Consider the following 18,275-nt stretch of genomic DNA (forward strand, 5'->3'; position numbering starts at 1 on the left):
TGAGCCTCAGGTGATAAGGCGGCCTCAGGAATTTCTCCCACGAATGCTGGGAAGCTCTCAGGGATGCTCTCCCAGGAACTATAAGACTTTTCTTTAAACCAATGTATGATTTACAAGTCTATGCTGTTTGCAAGTGAGATTAAAATGTCCTTGGCACTACAGCCAACCTAACAAGTCCAGCAGTTTAGTATGTCCCAAATTACATGCCCCAGCCAGTAAAGATAAGATTTTATTTAAAGAGTAGTTATATATATTACCATCAGTAAGGGTATAAAGGTGCCAAATCCTCAAATCTGGCTAGAAAGGACATCCAGGACAGAATTTAACCAGTTCCCCTGCCATCTGGCATCCAACTCAGCAATATAAATTCGCTTTAAATCAGAAAGCCTAATGTTCCTTAACCCTATTATCAGAAACTTCTTTAAACCGTTGTTGCTGTCTTTGTCTTCTTCCTATAAAATCTAAGGATTGTTGGATACCGTAGTTAGCTGAATGTGTTCTCAGTGAACCAAGCCCAGGGTTTTTTCCTTCCATTGACCTATTCGCAATGCCCCTCTACATATGTGACTGATAGACTGCATGAAAGAACAGAGACTTTAGAAGCAACCATGTCATTTCATTCCTTTTACCCTGCAATCTCATTCCATCTTGTACCAAGCTTTATAGTCATTTTGTGCCAAAAAGAGAGTTTCCAGTAAACTTCTTGTGTGCTGTGTATGGATATAATGGATCTAAAGCCCTTCAGCAATGATGAATTAATAATGAAAATAGTGCAATACGGTGTCTTATAAGAGATTTCCTGCTAAATGTTCCTCAGGGCAAATTTCAATCTCTGCTGCCCACTCCTTGGGGATCTGGGTTTCTTTCTTTGTAGGACTGTAGTGCGATAAAATCAGAGAAACTGTGTGAGATTATTATTTTGTCATTTTCCTCAGCATCAGGAAACTATATTTTTGTTTGAGGTTTAATGTGAAACCAGTCTTCCATAACACTCAGGGAGAGCTCCCAGGGAAATTAGATGTGGCTTTTAAAATGAGGAAAGGCCACATGAGCTTGTAATGTAGTGGAGCTGACCAGCTGAGTGCTCAGGCATGGATTGCCAACACAGGCTCCCAAAAGTCTCCTTGGGTTACTTCTACTTTGGTCAAGCACTGTGCACATGTAGACATTTGATTTGTCTCAATGTTATTTCTAACCGGAGAATTTTGCAAGTCGATTTTGTTTCAGTTCACAAATCATTTAAACTTGATCCACTTTGATCTGAATACGAAACGGAGGACACTCCTGAAAAAATATCATTCCCCAAGTTGTGCTCTTGCTACAAAATGTGTATTTTGGAAAATGTGCACTTTAAAAGTTACACTAAAAATAATGCACCTTTATATGCATTCATGGGGGAAGTGTGTGCTTTTGAAAAAGGCACACAAAATGTGCCCATTTCCCATTCAAAATGCACACTTTCCCCATTCATAGAAAAACAGGCATAAATTTGTATACCCAGCAGTTTGAGGGGATTACCTTTCCAGGTGTTTATTATAGAGTCCCCTTTGTTGTTGTTTTAGTAGCTTCAAACTTTCCAATGCTTTTCTGATTTTATGGTATTTTATTGTTTTTATTGTGCTGTTTTATGGATTGTTGTAAACTTCTCAGAAAGCTTTGGCTGTGAGGTGCCATAGAAATGAAATTAATGCATAAATGGGAATGGGAATGAAATTGATATGAACTGAGTTACAAACTGGAGTTTGAAGCATCTTGGTAAATTCAAGCATCTCTAATGTTGACATCCTTCATAACAGGTGTATCAATAGAGTTTAAGTGAATTTATCAAAGTTCTATTTTCTTTTTCATAAACAAGGCAGAAAGAATGTGAGATTTTTAAAAATCCAATAGAAGAAAATGCAAATTGACAGTTTCCCTTATATTTTCCCAAAGCTTTGCATAGTTATCTCTTAAAAGTCTGGACTCAAATCCTTGCATATTCAAACATGGTTTTGGCAATGAATTGGGAATTTCTACATTTTTTTTCTGATTGGCTCATTCTTTAATATGGCAGGCAAGGAAAACATGGCTCTCTCCATTAAAGGAATAGCTGCACCTATTGAATTGGCCAGGCCAGAAGGATAAGAATTGGCCAGGCCAGAAAGATAAGCAAAATTCAAAAAGTTCTTCTAATTGTGGGGATTAACAACGAACAACTATACAAGCACATGGATGTGGAGAAGAGAAATTGATCTTTGCACATCCCTGGAATACATGTTCTATACATGCAGTCAGCAGAAGTGAGATGCAATTGAAACCTATCCAGCTATTCCCTCCCTCCCTACCTCTTTTTTAAAATATGTATAGCCAAACATGGCCTGGGAACTAGCTTAGCTGATCTTCTGTAGAACTTTGAAGAAATCATCTCCTGTTGTGATGAAACTGGGTTGTTTTGTCCACATGAGAAATGGCATTCTAGTTTATTAAAAAAGAAAAATCGTGTCCCCAGGGTAAGTGAAAAGATGACTCACTAACAATGCTGTTTTCATTGCAACCTCTCCAGGAAGTCTGAGTAGTGTGCTTTTGTAAGTGGAAAATCTTCAATGTTTCACTTTTTTATGGCTTCCCACCCTTCATGCAGAGTGTTAAAAATTCCTTTGAATGAAATCTGCAGTATTTTTAGACCCCCAAGATAGAGAAGCAAGAACTGTGTTGTCAGAAATAATGCCTTATGTACTGGAATGCTGTTAAGCACAAATGCTAACCTTTTCATTTACAAGGTAAATGTACGGGGTAGAGAGAGAGCAGTCAGTCTACAACAAAAAGAGCATTTTCAGCAAAGTCCTTAACAAGTACTTTCCATATCCCAGTACACCTTTTATTTGCATTGAAAGCTTTCTGTGCTCGAAAGTTGGTAGGCAGTAGGATTTGCAATGTTCTGTGATGCCATTTCTATAATGCTGTGCTTATTATCTAATGCACAAAGTTACCTTGAGTGGAGGCAGTTAAATCAAATAGAAGAATACCTGTTCTCGGTGTGTCTTCAATCACTGCTAATTTTTGCTTTTTGCTCCATTGTTTTTGAATTATCTGATGAAGCACAATCCAACAATAGGAATGCACTGAGTTTGTTGAATCTCTTCCCTCTGTGTTTCACAAATTGCCAAGCATATCTCATCCTGTTGCCAACCATTGATGGGTTTGGAATTTATGTGCAAGAATTTGGTTCTGTTTGCAAATCCACATTTGTGCAAGTGTATACCTGTGCTAATGTGTTTAGCACAGCACTAATGCACATTAACACAAGCACACTCTAAAACAAGGAACCAGTCCCAAGCAGCCATGTGAAGATCAGGCTGCAATTCCTCTCTCCTGCAATCACCGGACTTCTTTCTCATCCTTGCCTGTGGCCAGCATGCAAGCCAAAGCAAGCTGAGATCAGGTCCATGAACAACAGGAATGCAAGCAGCTTCTTTGTGCAAAGCATGGAATTCTTTGTGCAAAGTGTGCAAAGTGTGCAAAACCCACAAGTCACATGTGTGGAAGCAGAACTCTACTAGGGCAGTGGGCATTGGAGCCACATGTGCACAAGACAGCTTTGGGAGCTTGCTTGGACTGGTTTCTACTGGATGCCCATGCAGTTGCTTAATGTGGGGCAGAAAGTGGGCCAAAGTCTGAGGAGCCTAGCCAAGGAAATCCACTAGATTCCTACCCCAAACAGGATTCCTCACACATTACTGTTCCACAGGTTTGCAGAATCCATGGAACTTGGCAAAAGGCTGTCTTGTGTGGAAACTGCAGGTCGGAACCATAAAAATCTGAAAAGAGCTGAATCCCTTTTTGATTTCTCTGACATTCCTATCCAGTAGCCCATTGCTTCAGCAAGTACAAAGACATTCTGATGAAGCCTGTCTTTACCACCCTGGATGCTTAACAGTGCAATCCATTTAGATTCACTTAGATGAATTTAAAATTTATTTAAATTACATTTGTAAGGTGACAAATATTGTGCATCACCCAGAAAGCTTTGGCTAGTATATAAATGTGGTTAATTAAATATTGATGAAAATAATAATAATAACCACCACCACCACCACAATAATTTGCTTCCCTGTTGCAGTAATATTGTGGGCCAATCAACATGAAGTGGAAATGAAGTGTCTCTGGCCAGTCAAGTGAGTCGCTTTTAGAATCCACTGGCTGCCATTCCATGTGTTCAAGGGGGAAGGCAAATGCAGCACGGGCATAAGATGCAGGCTCTCTTTCCCCGCATTTACCATGAAGTTTGCTGAGTGACTTCGGCCCAGGCATTCACTCTCAACCTAACCTAAGAGTGCTCTTGTGAGGATCAATGGTAGCAGAGGAGCAGCTTGTGAGCCACCCTGTGCTTCTTCCAAGAGGAAGAAAGGCAGTGCAATAGCTATAATGATAATGCATGATTGGTGACTCGCTAGCAGCCTACAGTGTGTTCATATGAGTGGCTGATGCTACTCATATGAGCCTGCTACCCAATCAACAGTCCTGTTCCTGAACACTACAAAACATGGGCGGAACCTAACAGAGAGTTTCCATGCTCACCCCTTCTCTTTTACCTTGCCAATTCTGTTGCCCAATCACCCCACTGTCACATACACAATGGCAATCTCCTGCTTTTTGGACAACCTGAAATGATGGAAATTACAATTTCCGGCAGGAGGCAGAGCTCATACAAGGGCTCAGAAATGAGTGTTTTGGCTCATTTTGATAGATTTCAGGTGTGCAGGTCTTACCACTTTTGGAGGAGAATCCCCAGGGTAGAGTATTTATTCTTGCCTGCTTTAATGTGTGACCATTAGATATATTAAAGGGATGATTTAGTAAGATCCCAGTCAATGAACGCGTATATTCTTGTGCTGCTGGAGCAGTAGAAACTGTGAAACATGTTATATTGCAGCTTTTATAGGGAATACAGAGAGAAAATTGTATTATACTATTAATGTCAGACCTTTATGGTAATGAGTCTTCCACTCTGGGATCCATTTGTTTAAGGGAGATATCCTCTCATGTCACTGGAAACATAGCCATTTTGGGGAAAAAGTGGTCAATCTCCTGAATGAAGATATTGTACAAAACTGTACTTGTTATAACTGTGTTCTTATTTTACTATTGCTATTTATTAATTTTCCTGTTCTGTGACTAAAATAAATGGGAAAAAGGCTTCCTGTTAGATTCTGCTTAACATTACTAGTAAAGATGTACTTTCTCTACTCTCCTCCCTTCTCTGTCTTCCAGCAGCATAAAGGAATCACTTCACAGGCCACTGATAAATTTAGAGAATTGAATTTCATTGACTTATATTTGGTAGGACATTATGGATACAGTTGGTAAAGCAGAAGTATCTGTTCAGAAAACCAAATTACTGGGATATTTTAAAATGCATTTCTGAAATAATAAATTGGGCCATTAAAGCATAGAATGAGGTTTAGACTATGAATTTATACCCACTGAACAGTTTGTAGGGTCCACGAAATTCAATGGGTCTTACTTGTGAGTAGACACATATAGGGTTGCATAGTTGTTCACTGGTTGGTTAGATTGTCAAAATGTAGAAAGTAACCCATATTGCTATGAAACAAATACATATTTAAACATACATTCAGTCCAATCTGGTTTTGTGTTCAAAATTCTGATATAAATTGTAGCTGCTTTTCCACCATACACCATTGATTTACTTTACAACAGATCTATAAAAATGTAATCATAAAGATGATTTATAGTAATGCTTTCTCCTTGTGCACAAGGAAAGAAGCAGATTTACCAATATTCACTGAAGTGATGAAAATTAGCCTAGACAACAGTCTATTAACTGAGGGCAGAGATTTTTTCTTAAACAGCATTATTGTAACATGAATTTGGTTCTTGTTGGCGATGCAATATTAACAATAAGCATCCTTTGAAATGAAAAACTCAATGTATTTTCTTTTTAACTGAGCTATTTATCTGGTGCTTGAATTCCTGGTTTATAATAGCTTTGTTATAACTTCTGTCCTGCTAGAATTTCTGCACCTTTCTGATTGCTGGATTGGACAAGCATATCCTTCCTGTCTGTGATTCTGTCTCTTGTGACCATAAGCATGACAGACATGGGTACGCATATGAGCCAGATGAGTGGGAATCCCTTTAAGAATGCAGGCTGAGTGGACTGAGGATCTATCTGGGTCCACATTCTGTCTGTGAGAACTGACAAGCAGGATGTGAATGCAATCACAGTCTTGCAATCATATTCCTCAGCAAGTGGTGTACATAGGCGTATTGCATCAGTACTGGAGGCAGCTGTATGGCATTGATAGTTTTATCTTCCATTGTATTTTAAAGCCATCTCAATTGCTGGCCATCACTGCATCTTGTGCTAGTGAATGCCATATTTTATCTGCTGTGTGAAGAAGCACTTCCTTTGATTTATACTTAAGCTCCCAACAATCAGCTTCATGGGATGCCCCTAGGTTATTGTAAGAGAGGGAGGAAATTGTCTTCCTATCCACTTCCTTCACACCATGCATAATTTTGCACAGCTCTGTCTTGCCTCCCTTACCCTAAGCTAACTTGTTCCAGGCACTGAAACCTTTAATCACAGGGAGTTGATCTTTTCTAACCCCTTTGTTGTTGTTGTGGATTCTCCTTTCCTGCACATTTTCCAACTGTATGATATACTCTTTTTAGGTAAGGTGATACAAAAGATACATGGTATTCCAAGTGTACTTACACCATATAATTGTATGAGGGCGGTATAATATTGCCCATTTTATTTTCAGTTGCTTTCCTAACATGGGATTTACATACTGAACAGCTACATACGGAATAGATATTTTCATCAAGCTGTCCACCACAATCCTAAGAGCTCTTTCTCTGTCCAGTTGCTACAAGCAAAGATCTTCAGTGTTTATATGAAACTGGGATTCTTTTGTCCTCCTCAGCTTGCATCACTTGACACATGCTTACACTAAATCTTATTTGGCATTTTAAGGCCTATTCACTAGAGGCCCATCCATTGCAGGGATTCTTTCAAACTTGAAAACTTGAGCACTTGAACATTTCTTCTAACTGACCTAAATTATTTGGTCTTATAGATCAACTTGGTTCCCTCACTGCTCACTTCTAATTCCAGATCATGTATGAACAAGATAAAAAGTACTGGTCTCACTATAGATCCCTGTGCGAGCCTGCTGTGAATTTATATATTGATTTCTACTCAGTACTTTTAATTCTTTAGCCAATTACTTTGCAGATATCTACAGTTAATGTTAGGAGAAGTTAGGAGAGAAGGACAACCTGGCACACAGGTGCAGTAGATGTAGCCCTCTTCCACCACCTGTGCCTTTCCCCTGTGCATGGTAGAGCTACAGTTTCTGGCCAGATGCTTCTGTCCAAGCAATGAGTAAGCCATGGAAGCTACAGCATGGTCACATGGTGTCATGCTCAATCTACAATTGGTATTCAGTGGAATATATCTTCTCAGTGTTAAGCCAACAGATAGCCTTTATTATTTATGTTCAGTGATAGAGCTATCTTCCTTGAATTTTCCTGTCCTGTTCAGTCTGTGCAAGCCCATGGCCATTAGCACAGCATCTAGCAGTAGGAATAGCTGAGATACTGTGGTTCAGTTCATTATTTGATAATACTTGATAATAATTACCATTATTTGATGATAATTACCAAAATCCCCAATAATTATCATTATTCGATAATAAGTACCAAAATCCACAAAATTCAGAAAAATGTAAATTAATGCTTTCCATAAATTAATTATGTTACTTTTTTAATGATTTTAAAAACTGCTTTAAATTCTGCATGAATGGAAGAGAACTAGTCATATAAATCAACCAATCATCCCTTTAGAAACTACTTCTATTAAGAACAGAATGTTTTATTTTTGAAAATACTTTTTGTTACTATTTCTTTAGTTATTATGTTTATAGCACCTTCAAGATTTGCATAATTCTCCCACTCCTCTCAGTCTTACCTTTGCAGCAACAACAACCCTGTGACATGGGATGATCCGAGACTGTGACTGGCTTAAACATGAGTTCCATGTTTGAGTGGGGACAAAAACCAGCTCTCCTGAGTTCCTGTCCTTCACTCTTAACTACTGTACCATACTGTTTCTCATATCCTGTTTTTTTCCTCTTGAAAAGAACCCAGGGCAGCTTAAATAATCCTTCTGTTCCATTTTATCCCAGCAACAGACCCATGAGATAGGTAAGGCTGACAGCCAGCAATTTGCCCAAAGTCATCCAGTGAGCTTCACAGCCAAGAATAGATTAAAACTTAGGTCTCCTGACTCCAGGTCCAACATTCTAACTACTACATCATTCTCGGTCTTCATTCGCTTTTCTTTCCTCCTTGCCATGCAGGTACTCATAGTGCAAAACAGGTTTCATATACTAATGAATGTAGTATTTTACCTAGATTTGCAGAAATATGTTTATATGTTCTGTCAAGAATGGCTGCCAGAACCCTGGAAGATACCCCAATATTATAATCCTCGTCTTGCATTTAGGGCAAAGTCTGAGGCTTTCCTAAGTACATGGCTGGGCTGGGCTGGGCTGGGCTGAGAACTTCCAACTCATACATTCTTAAGCCATACACAGATCTACAGCTCCCAATGGCTCTCAGCCAAATGGTAAACAATGAAGAGGGTTTTACTGGCAGAGTATAAGTGTGGCATTAAGAAAGTCTGAGGTCCAGTCCTTAGCATCTCTAGGTATAACTAGCAATGATTACTAATTGAAAGCTTGGCGAGCTGCTGTTGGACACTGTAGACAGTACTGATCTAAACTGGTAATAAAGTGGTTTTGTATGTTCCTTGGATGGAAACAGGGGCAGTTATATTTATTCCTTTTTTTAATCATAGGCGTACTTCTCATCTTGCAATCTGGTATAGTCCAAATAAGCCCACATTACTTGTTACAGGAATTACAGAGCCGGGGCACCAACTTTCCTTTTTAAAAGCTATCTGCAGTGCCTCATTAGGCTGAATATATTATTTTATTAGTATTAACATTTTTATTATGATGGCCTCCCAGAGAGCATAATGCCAATAGGCAGCTTTTATGCAAATTTAACAAATAAATAAATGAGTAGTTTGAGCCCCTCGGGGGATCAGTTCCTATCTTTTCCACAAGTTTGCCTTAATCTACTGTGACCCCCAAGAAATATCCAGTTTAACTGAGAGACAGTGGCCCAGTCCCTGACTCATGTCACCAGTCAATTGTGAAACACTTATTCTAAGATTGATCTGATTTGGTTAAAAATACATCTGAACAGGCATCAGGGGCACAAGTTAAAGCAAGTTTTTCATGCAGCTTGAAGTTTAATATATGAAGTGGTTCACTGTTCTTTTAATCACGAGATTAAAAAAAATAAGAATTCTTATATCCCTTTGACTTCAAATAAACAACGTTCATATTTGGTTAAATTAAAGGAGGGATAGATCCCCTGCCTGTCTCTTCTTCACATGTTCAGTTTGTTGCTGCTTTTATGAAAAGACAAGTAAATGTTTCTTTTGTTCTGAGAACCTCCTTCTCTCTGTAGTAGGATCAAAGGAGTTTCGTATCTTCAGCTCTTCCCAAGTTTGCCGTCTCTAATGGTTATAACTTCTCGACTTCTCTCCTGGTATTTACTTATTATAGGCATACAATTTCCTATAGTACATAATTCTTTGAAAGATCACAATGTCTCCTCAATAACAAAATGTAACAAAATGTATGAATGGTGCTGAACCACTGATGCTTCTGCATATTCCAACAGCTTGTATCAGATCTAGGACAGAGGCAGCAGGTGTCTACAGCTCGACCACTAGGCCTAGCAGTGATGGAGGTGGATGGAAATCATGGCATGATGCAGTAGGACCGTCGGCAAAGGCAAAGCCAGGAACAAGAAAGATCAGATACTGTCAAGGCTGAACACATGGATCTCACTATTTAGATCTCAGCAATATCTTCTCTGCCTCAGTTCCTTCAGACCCTTTATATACTTGCTTGTGTTTCTGGTGACTTCAAGACATGTTGCACGGGGACAGGTGAAAAGTAAAGGAGAAGAATAATATAATGAAAGTTTGAAAGAAAATATGAAACAATTAGATAGCCAGTACTAGAGTGAAGTAGCAATCCAACAATTCCCAGTGCACTCTATCTGCCCGCCTCAATCCTTGTGGAAGATGTTACTTCCACAATCCTTGTGGAATAATTCTTTGACTACTAAGGCAAAAATCTGCCTCATTTTACTAGGTGGTTCTTGGAACATGGTTCATACTGAGCTCTAGTCAGATTTTGCATAAATCAGTTTTAGTGACACATAAGTTAGACTGGAAAATATCAGAGAGCCTCATCTTGGATGTTCCAAATACCATCCATCTTCCCATATGTCTGTCCATAGCGCTTGGATGCATGCTGAGCGTGCATACAATTGTATCTAGGACTGCTTCTACTGGAGTTGGAATTCTGATTGTGCAGCTGAATATCTCAATTTGAAGGCTCCAGATTCACAACTTTAGTCAGAAAGGCCTCATCCCTAAGTTGTTTAAACTCTATTGGTAGATGCCTTGGGGCAGAACATCAATGTGTGTGGCACAGGGCTGGTGGAACTATTTGTCACAGCCCTGCCCTCACTTGCTGAAATTTCTTTAAATGATCCCTGAATGGGGATTCAGACTTGCCTTTTGCTGCCTCTGAGCTGTTCTACATATTGTGTTGATGTTTCAGGAGTAGCAATTGATCAGAGATGACTAAATGTAGCCAATTATTCTTTAGAACAAAATGTTTGACATCCTGGACCTGGATTATGCCTGGAAAATCTGTTTGGGAATAATAGGTCTCCCTGGGGAGGGCAGGATCACTCCTCCCGGTGGCAGCTTGACAGGGAAGTCTTTCGCTTCATCCAAGGCTCTAGAATTTGGTGGCAAGAGGCACCAGATGGTGGAAGTTGGGGAACTGGGGTGTCATGTGCTGGTTTTAATTGAGCTGCCATGTCGCTCTCAAAGAAATTAATGGTGCCCTCAACAGTCTCTGTAATGCTATAGAGGCCCCCATGTTTTCCTCTCATTTTCTAAAGAGAGGATGAGCTTATTTCTCAAACAAAGGGGTACCTGCTAGATCAGAAATGGCATGAGTATGTCTCACAGTATTTTTAGCCACTTCAATCCTGGTAATGCATCATTTACTCACAGAACAACACTAACCTGGTTGAAACCAGAGTTCAGGAGATCAGGAATGGGTGAAGACTTTCCTCCAGAATTTATATGATTGTTATGGAGGTACTAATTCTTCTGAGTTTTTCAATGAGCAAATACAAAGTTGCATTCCAAAATACGCATGATTTGTGAGCTTTGAGAAAAGGGCAATACTTTGTAGGACTAATTTGAGGTTCAAGCTCAGCGCTGGTTGGTAGCAGACCAAGGAATCTCTGTTATCTATCAGATCTGACCAACTTTGAAAGAATGCAGAATTGCCCAGTCTTTGAGGAACATCATAGCAAACCTGATATGATTGAATATGAGCAGTGGGCGGAATTAATATGCAATATTAATCTTTTAATAATGTTTAATATGCAATATATTGTGGTACATTGAATAAGTTCCATACTAAGATGCTCTCCTGTGTGACATTAACAAATACACTTGTCCAACACAGAGATGCTCTCAAAGTAATAATCTGGATGAAATGACTATTTAAAATGTCATTTCTAGAATGTATCTTAACCAATGCTGCTTAGATGAATCCTTTCAATCAGAACACAATCAGACAAAATTAGTCAATTAAAACCATCACCATCATAAAATGGTACCACTTGTAAGTTAAGTTTCCTTCATGAATGTGGTTGGAAAGAACATCTTCAGCCCAGAAAATTTCCTTTGGTCGGCTTTAAGCAGGTTTAATCAGATTTAAGCAAATTGACCTAAGCTGAACTTCCTAAACTAACACATGGCTTGGATTACAAACCAATGGATTGGGCAAGTTTCCAAGTTGCATGATGTGGTTTTTATCAAAAGAATTAAAGCAATTTATACACAGAAATTAAAGAAATATTAAATAAATTTACGCTCAAAAATGCATGTATTAGGGATAACTGCAGGCAAAATGCATATGTTATGGAAAGTAGTATTTGAAAAATGTTAATTTTGGTTTTGTTTTCTTTACACACATGTTCCTATACATACCTGCTCCCACACAGACACACACAAAACCAGAGATATAGGGAGGTATTGTGCAGAATGGAAGTATGACTGGTTATGTTGAACTGAAATGGGCTTCATATAGAATGATTTGTCCAAGTACTTAGTTGAGATCCCCAAACAGAAACGATTATGATCCTGTTGAGAAAATTTGCTCCAATCCAAAAAAGAACTGTCATTTATTTATAGATTTTAGATTTATAGACTACCTTTTTCCTTACAAGAACTCAAGGCTGCTTGCATTATTCTCCTTCTGCTGCTCTCAATCTTACCCCCACAGAAACAGCCCTGCGAAGTAGGCTGGGGTGAGAGCCTGTGACTGGCCCAGTGGGCTCCATGGCTGAGCGAGCCCAGTTTGCCTGAGTCCCAGTCATGTGTTCTTAATGACTACACCACACTGACTCATATTATTATGAAACACTCATCAAGGATAGAATTGTCATGACAGTATAACTCTGCAATATCTACACATTCAAGAAAATCTTATGAAGAATAACACTGAAACCTGTATTAATAGATAGATCATTCCAAAAATGCCAGTTTCTCTCAAAAACAAACATAAACTCACCATTTTGTCTAAACAAAGTTAAGAGCTTGTTCTTATCTTCCCTCCTGCTCCCCTATTGTGAAATAAAGCTGGAAAGTTCAGCATTCTAAAGGTGTGATCTTGTCATCGAAACTAAATTAGGATGAAAAAAGTGAAGACTGAATTAAATTCAGGATGAAATTGAGAAGTGCCAGGTTGAATGAAATGGGTAATAGTAATGGAAAGGAAACAGCAAGGAAATGAAAAGTGCGCAGTGAGAGATGCCATGAGGTTATCAATGACATGAAGAAGCAGAAACCTATAAGAGAAGAAAAGTGGCAAGGTGAATGCACAAAGCAGGAACACAGAAAGAGGAACAAGAGTCAGAAAATCACATGAGCTGGACAAGGCAATTACAGACAACCCTGGGATGATTATAGAATAGAAGTGGTCATTTGTGGGTGGGGTGGGGGCAATAAAGAACAAGGATGTATTAAAAAAGAAGGTGCTCACCTGTCATTTTCCTAAAGTTTCAAGACTTGAGTAGAGAAAAAAGCTATGCAGAGAATTCACACTGCAGTATTAGATTGGTTTCACTAGATCTTGCAGAAGTGTTTTCCCCCACACATTAATAGAAAAGGGCCATATGTCTTGTTCTTGCTTCTAATATTTCCTTTTCTGCCAGCAATAACCCTATCCTTTTCATGATGCTCAAAAAGTCTCAAGGATAAAGTACTGGAGTTCACCTGAATAAACAGAATTCTACACCTGTGCCAAACATATACAGCTTTTCCCTTCAGACCTTCCACTCAACATGTGAAAGTCACAGGTACAACTGGGAGGCACAGAGCACCAAGTGTGGAGACAATGTCTGCAGTCCTCCATGTATTCCTTAACAGGTAAAATAATAACTTTCAAAGGGGATCACTGTTATTTTTTCCAATAACTTCAGATAGAGGCATCAAAGTAATCTGCAATGCATACACATGCATTTCAATTTCTGTGAATTCGGCCAGGAGATTCTACAGAAGGCTGCCTTTGCTTAAACAGGGTGCATTCTTTGGATGGTTCTTGACTGAGTGAAGGATTGATTGGCCTTGTTTATACTTTTGGGGGAATTTGCACAAATTCAGAAATGTGCAGTTGTGCATATGGAACAAAATTCTTGTACTTCCCCCAAAAATCCAATTCCATCCATGAGCATGTGAGGAAGAGGAAGAAACAGCAACAGCCAGGCAAATTGTGAAACAGAGATGAAACAGGTTTAACAACATCTGTGCACACCTAGGTGTGGGAATTGTATGGTGGGGAGCAGGATTGGGATATGTGAATCAACAAAGCTTCATCTATATCCTGCAAATTCCATCCTGAAGCTATTTCCAAATCAAGTCCATACCAGATGGCAAGCTTTGCTTTTCTTACACTCTCTTTTTGCATGAAAATCTGTCTGGACTTCCATACCTATTTCTCAAAATATATGCATCAAGTGTATGTATCTTTGAAATACAAGTATTAGTCTGATTAAAATGCATTTGTGCATATGTTTGCAAAATTACACGTTTTTATGCATATTTTTCAAATGTACATATTATGTTGAATTTTTGTGTGGGAGGAGTGGTCCACGGATTACATAGAAATGTGTAGACTTCAACCTCAGATTGTGTCCAAATGCAAAAGATTTAAACTGAGTAAAACTTGATTAAAAACCATCCAACCAACCAACCAACTGAAAAAAAAATCTCTTTTTGCCATAGATGGGTGGAAGGAGTTTCTACAAAACGTTCTTGACCTCAGCCATCTTTATTTGCAATGTTTCACTGGAAGAAATCTCAAGAGATTGTTCTGGTGTGAGCCATACAAGCTCTTCAAAATGAGCCAGGGATACAACAACTATTTGGTAATGTAATAATGAGAGCCCTTACTGATCAAGCCTTACCACAGTAGTTATGACAATATAAGCACTAAACATTCCAAGTTATAGTGATTGTGTAAAAGAAAGACGGGACTGCATAGTGATTTACACTCAGAACAAAGCATACACATCAAAGGTAGCTCCAGTGTGAAACACTGACTAGCACTGTCATATCCACAGAGTTATTCTATTCCCTTTTATGGAAACTTACCCTCCTGACTCCATTTGGCAAAGATGAGATGGCACTATACAGTTCTCTCTTAACTCTTTTTCATGCTCTTCTTATTACTTTTTCAATGGGCAGTTTCACAAAATGTTAGAAAAACTGTTCCAGAAAACAGCCATGTCATGGAATGAACAGTGGACCGAGAGTTGGCTCAAGGTGTGAAATTTTTAAATGGCTTATGTGAAATAGCAGCAGAGTAATGTCAGTTCACACAACAGCCCTGGATTTATTTATTTTATTTCAGGACTTCATAAGCACATCTACAGTCTTGCAAACCGCTCATACTGAGCCAAACTGTTCGCAGAAAAACACATTCGGCATTGCATGAAGAAGTGAGAATGGAGATGCTTGCCATTTTGTTTCTCTTGGCACTATTTTAGAGGGTACTGTAATATGTAATAAATACTACTGATATATTTTAAGTGCTATATAGTTGCTTTCACTCTAATAATTTTCAAATATAAGATGCATTCTTTTCCAGTAGAACATAAAGAGTTGAATGCAGAGCTTTTTAGATCAAATCTGTGAAGGAGCATTAATTCTAAAAATATGTCCAAACACCATATGAAGATATTTGTCCTGCTGTGCTTAATCCTCCACCTCTACCTTGACCTATATAGTTCTTTTCCTAGGTGCTGAAATATTCCCTATTAAATGAAAGGAATACCTTATCTACCATAAGTATTCCTGACGGTTCAGATCACTCTGATCATGATTAAGAGCGCCTTTTGCTTGTTTCCCTGAGATTTCCTTTGGAAAGGAATCTCACTTGGCACATAAAATACTTCATCTCCGGAAGTTCTTGTAGAACTTTTTAGTCCTTCAACTTTGCTATAGCCAGGACTGGGCTGAACTTTCAATGGTGAAAACATTCAATCTAAATTAGTCAGAGGAGGCAAAGAAAGGGGTCAGAACAGTCTGGTGGAAAGGAGGTGGCAGAACTGCCTTTCCTTTTCTGTGCTTTTGGCACTAAGGGCACATAAAGTAGGGAGCTCCTGCTCTTCTGATTGCCTGGTAACTGCCTCTTTTCTTTGTCCAGAATACCTGAGTTCTTTCCATGGGATAGAAGTAGAGGCAGGTACCACACAAACTGTGATGACAACCAGTGGTCATATTCATACTCTGAATGCAAACTGGATACTATCTCGTTGTCCTTCCAAGAAAACCCCAGGCTCATCATGGCACCTGAAATTCTTTAGGTATTGGCCATGCAATGTGTTTCAAACGAAGAGTGCAACATACATTCAATGGCATTTCAATAATGTTATGCAATTAACCCATCCTCTGAGGTCCAGCTCTGTGTTCTTCCCTTTCTCCAGAGTTCAGGTGTTTGGACATCAGGTACAATATCTTTGCTCATTGCACCATGCACAAATCTGAAATCAAAACAAAATTTTCCTGGAAACAAAAATAATGAGACTAAAGCTGCTGTACTTCAGGCATATTATGAGAAGGCAGAGTAGAAGGGGCTGGGGGGAGAGGGGGAGGAGAAAAGTGAGATGGATTTATTCCCTAAAGGAAGCCACCCCCTCGAGTTTAGAGGGCTGGGCAGAGCTATCACAGACTAGACACTGTTGAGGGGAATTCTTTATAGGGTCACTACACATTGGTGATGACTTGGTGCCACAAAACAATCACAACAACACTGCATCCACTGCATTCTCTTTTGCTGCTGTTACTGGGTTCTTTTTGCTGTTCTGGAGAGCACCGTATACACTTATGATACTGGGGTTCTTACCTACACATTACCCATATGTACTCCCATTTATTCATTTTCCTCCTATGCATTTACTTGTTTATGTAATCGTTCTCTGTCAGTGTGCAGGTTACTCTCCATAGCCAGCCAGGCTAGGGGTGAAGTCAAGGTTGCATTAAGTAAAGTAAAGTAAAGTGATGAAGATAAGTGATGAAAAGGAAATGGCTTGGTGAATTAAGGAAGGGCAGGGGATTGGATCTACTATAGATAATCATAAAACATTATGAAATGTAAAAATAGCATATGGATTGATTAGCACAAGAGAATTAATAGTGATAAAAGGTTGATAAAAGACACTGTAAACACTCTTCTTTTTAACATATGAGTTCCTAGACAGCCGAATCAATAGGAATATTGGTTTGTCACTGGGAGAACATATCCCACACAGGTGCATGCGAGTGCCCCTCCACACACACACACAATTTTAAACTGGAATAGAATAGCATTGATATTACTTCAGAAGGGCAAACAAATATTTTCATTCTGGATCAGAAAGTATTTTGCTCAGTAAACAGAAACTTTAGTTGTTCTGCTGCTTTCTGATGAGTTCACAAAGCAGAGATCGTGATGCAAGAACATCAGTCATTTCATGGATTCTGACTGTCCTTGACTGCCCATGATTTCTTGATTTTTTAAAAAATCTTATTATTCTTGCCTCTCATCAAAATAAGAACTGGATTTCAGCATTAAGTCCTTGAGTGAAGACAAACATGTAGCTGGCATTTTGGAAAACATTCCCTTCTACATGTATAATAACCTACTGGGAGGAACAGGGCTTTTAGGAAAATGCCGCAGTGTTGTCGTTGTTCTACTACTGAGATAAATTATTTGCAGCGCTGTGTGGAAGCCATAGTTCACCTTGCACTGGGGTCGCTGTCCACTTATCACAGCTGGAGTCACTCTGAGTAATGGCAGAAGCAGTTTGTTTGGCTAAATGAATGTTTGCAAGGGCTTTCCAGAAAAAAACAGTGCAAAAGAATAAACAATCCCTCTGTCTTTGCTTGATGGATTTAAATGAAATACCCTCATTTTGATTTAGTAGGACCACAGGACTTGTTATAAAATACTAATTTAATTCTTGAAGTCACCCTCTTTGGTATGTTTCTTCAAAATAAACTTAGATAAACAGAAAGGTGTGGGGGGAACATCTGGGTGTTCAGAAGAATTCATTCACTGCACTTTGCTAGAAAAGCTAGGAAAATGTTATAACTGATTGTTAGACTATAACGTTTATGTACTTAATCAATATTTTTATCCAGTCTTTTAAAAAAATATTTTCAGGGCCTCTCACAAATCAAAACAAAACAAATTGAATGCCATACCTACCTAACATTTTAAGAAAATTGTTTGTTTTTATGGCTTTTATAGTTCTCTATAAAAGGCATAAAATATAACATATTCTTAAAAGGAGCAGAGTAAGCAGCAAAATGCAAGTAAACACTAAACATCGCCAACCAAGAAAAACTTTCTGTTGTTGAAAGGCTGATGCCAGGGCCCACAGCTTCATCCCATCAGGGGATCACATTTGGTGGTCACTGAGAAAAGGGTGCATGCCCAGAGCAAGAAGATGACACATCCAGCCCCTCTGCATTTCTGTGTGGATTTCCACTTATATTTTATCTCCTCCATTCATACTTAAGTTAATTGTACTTTAGCCCACACAATTGC

This window comes from Varanus komodoensis, unplaced genomic scaffold (genome assembly GCF_004798865.1).
Source record: "Varanus komodoensis strain SLA01 unplaced genomic scaffold, ASM479886v1 scaffold2, whole genome shotgun sequence".
NCBI lineage: Eukaryota > Metazoa > Chordata > Lepidosauria > Squamata > Varanidae > Varanus > Varanus komodoensis.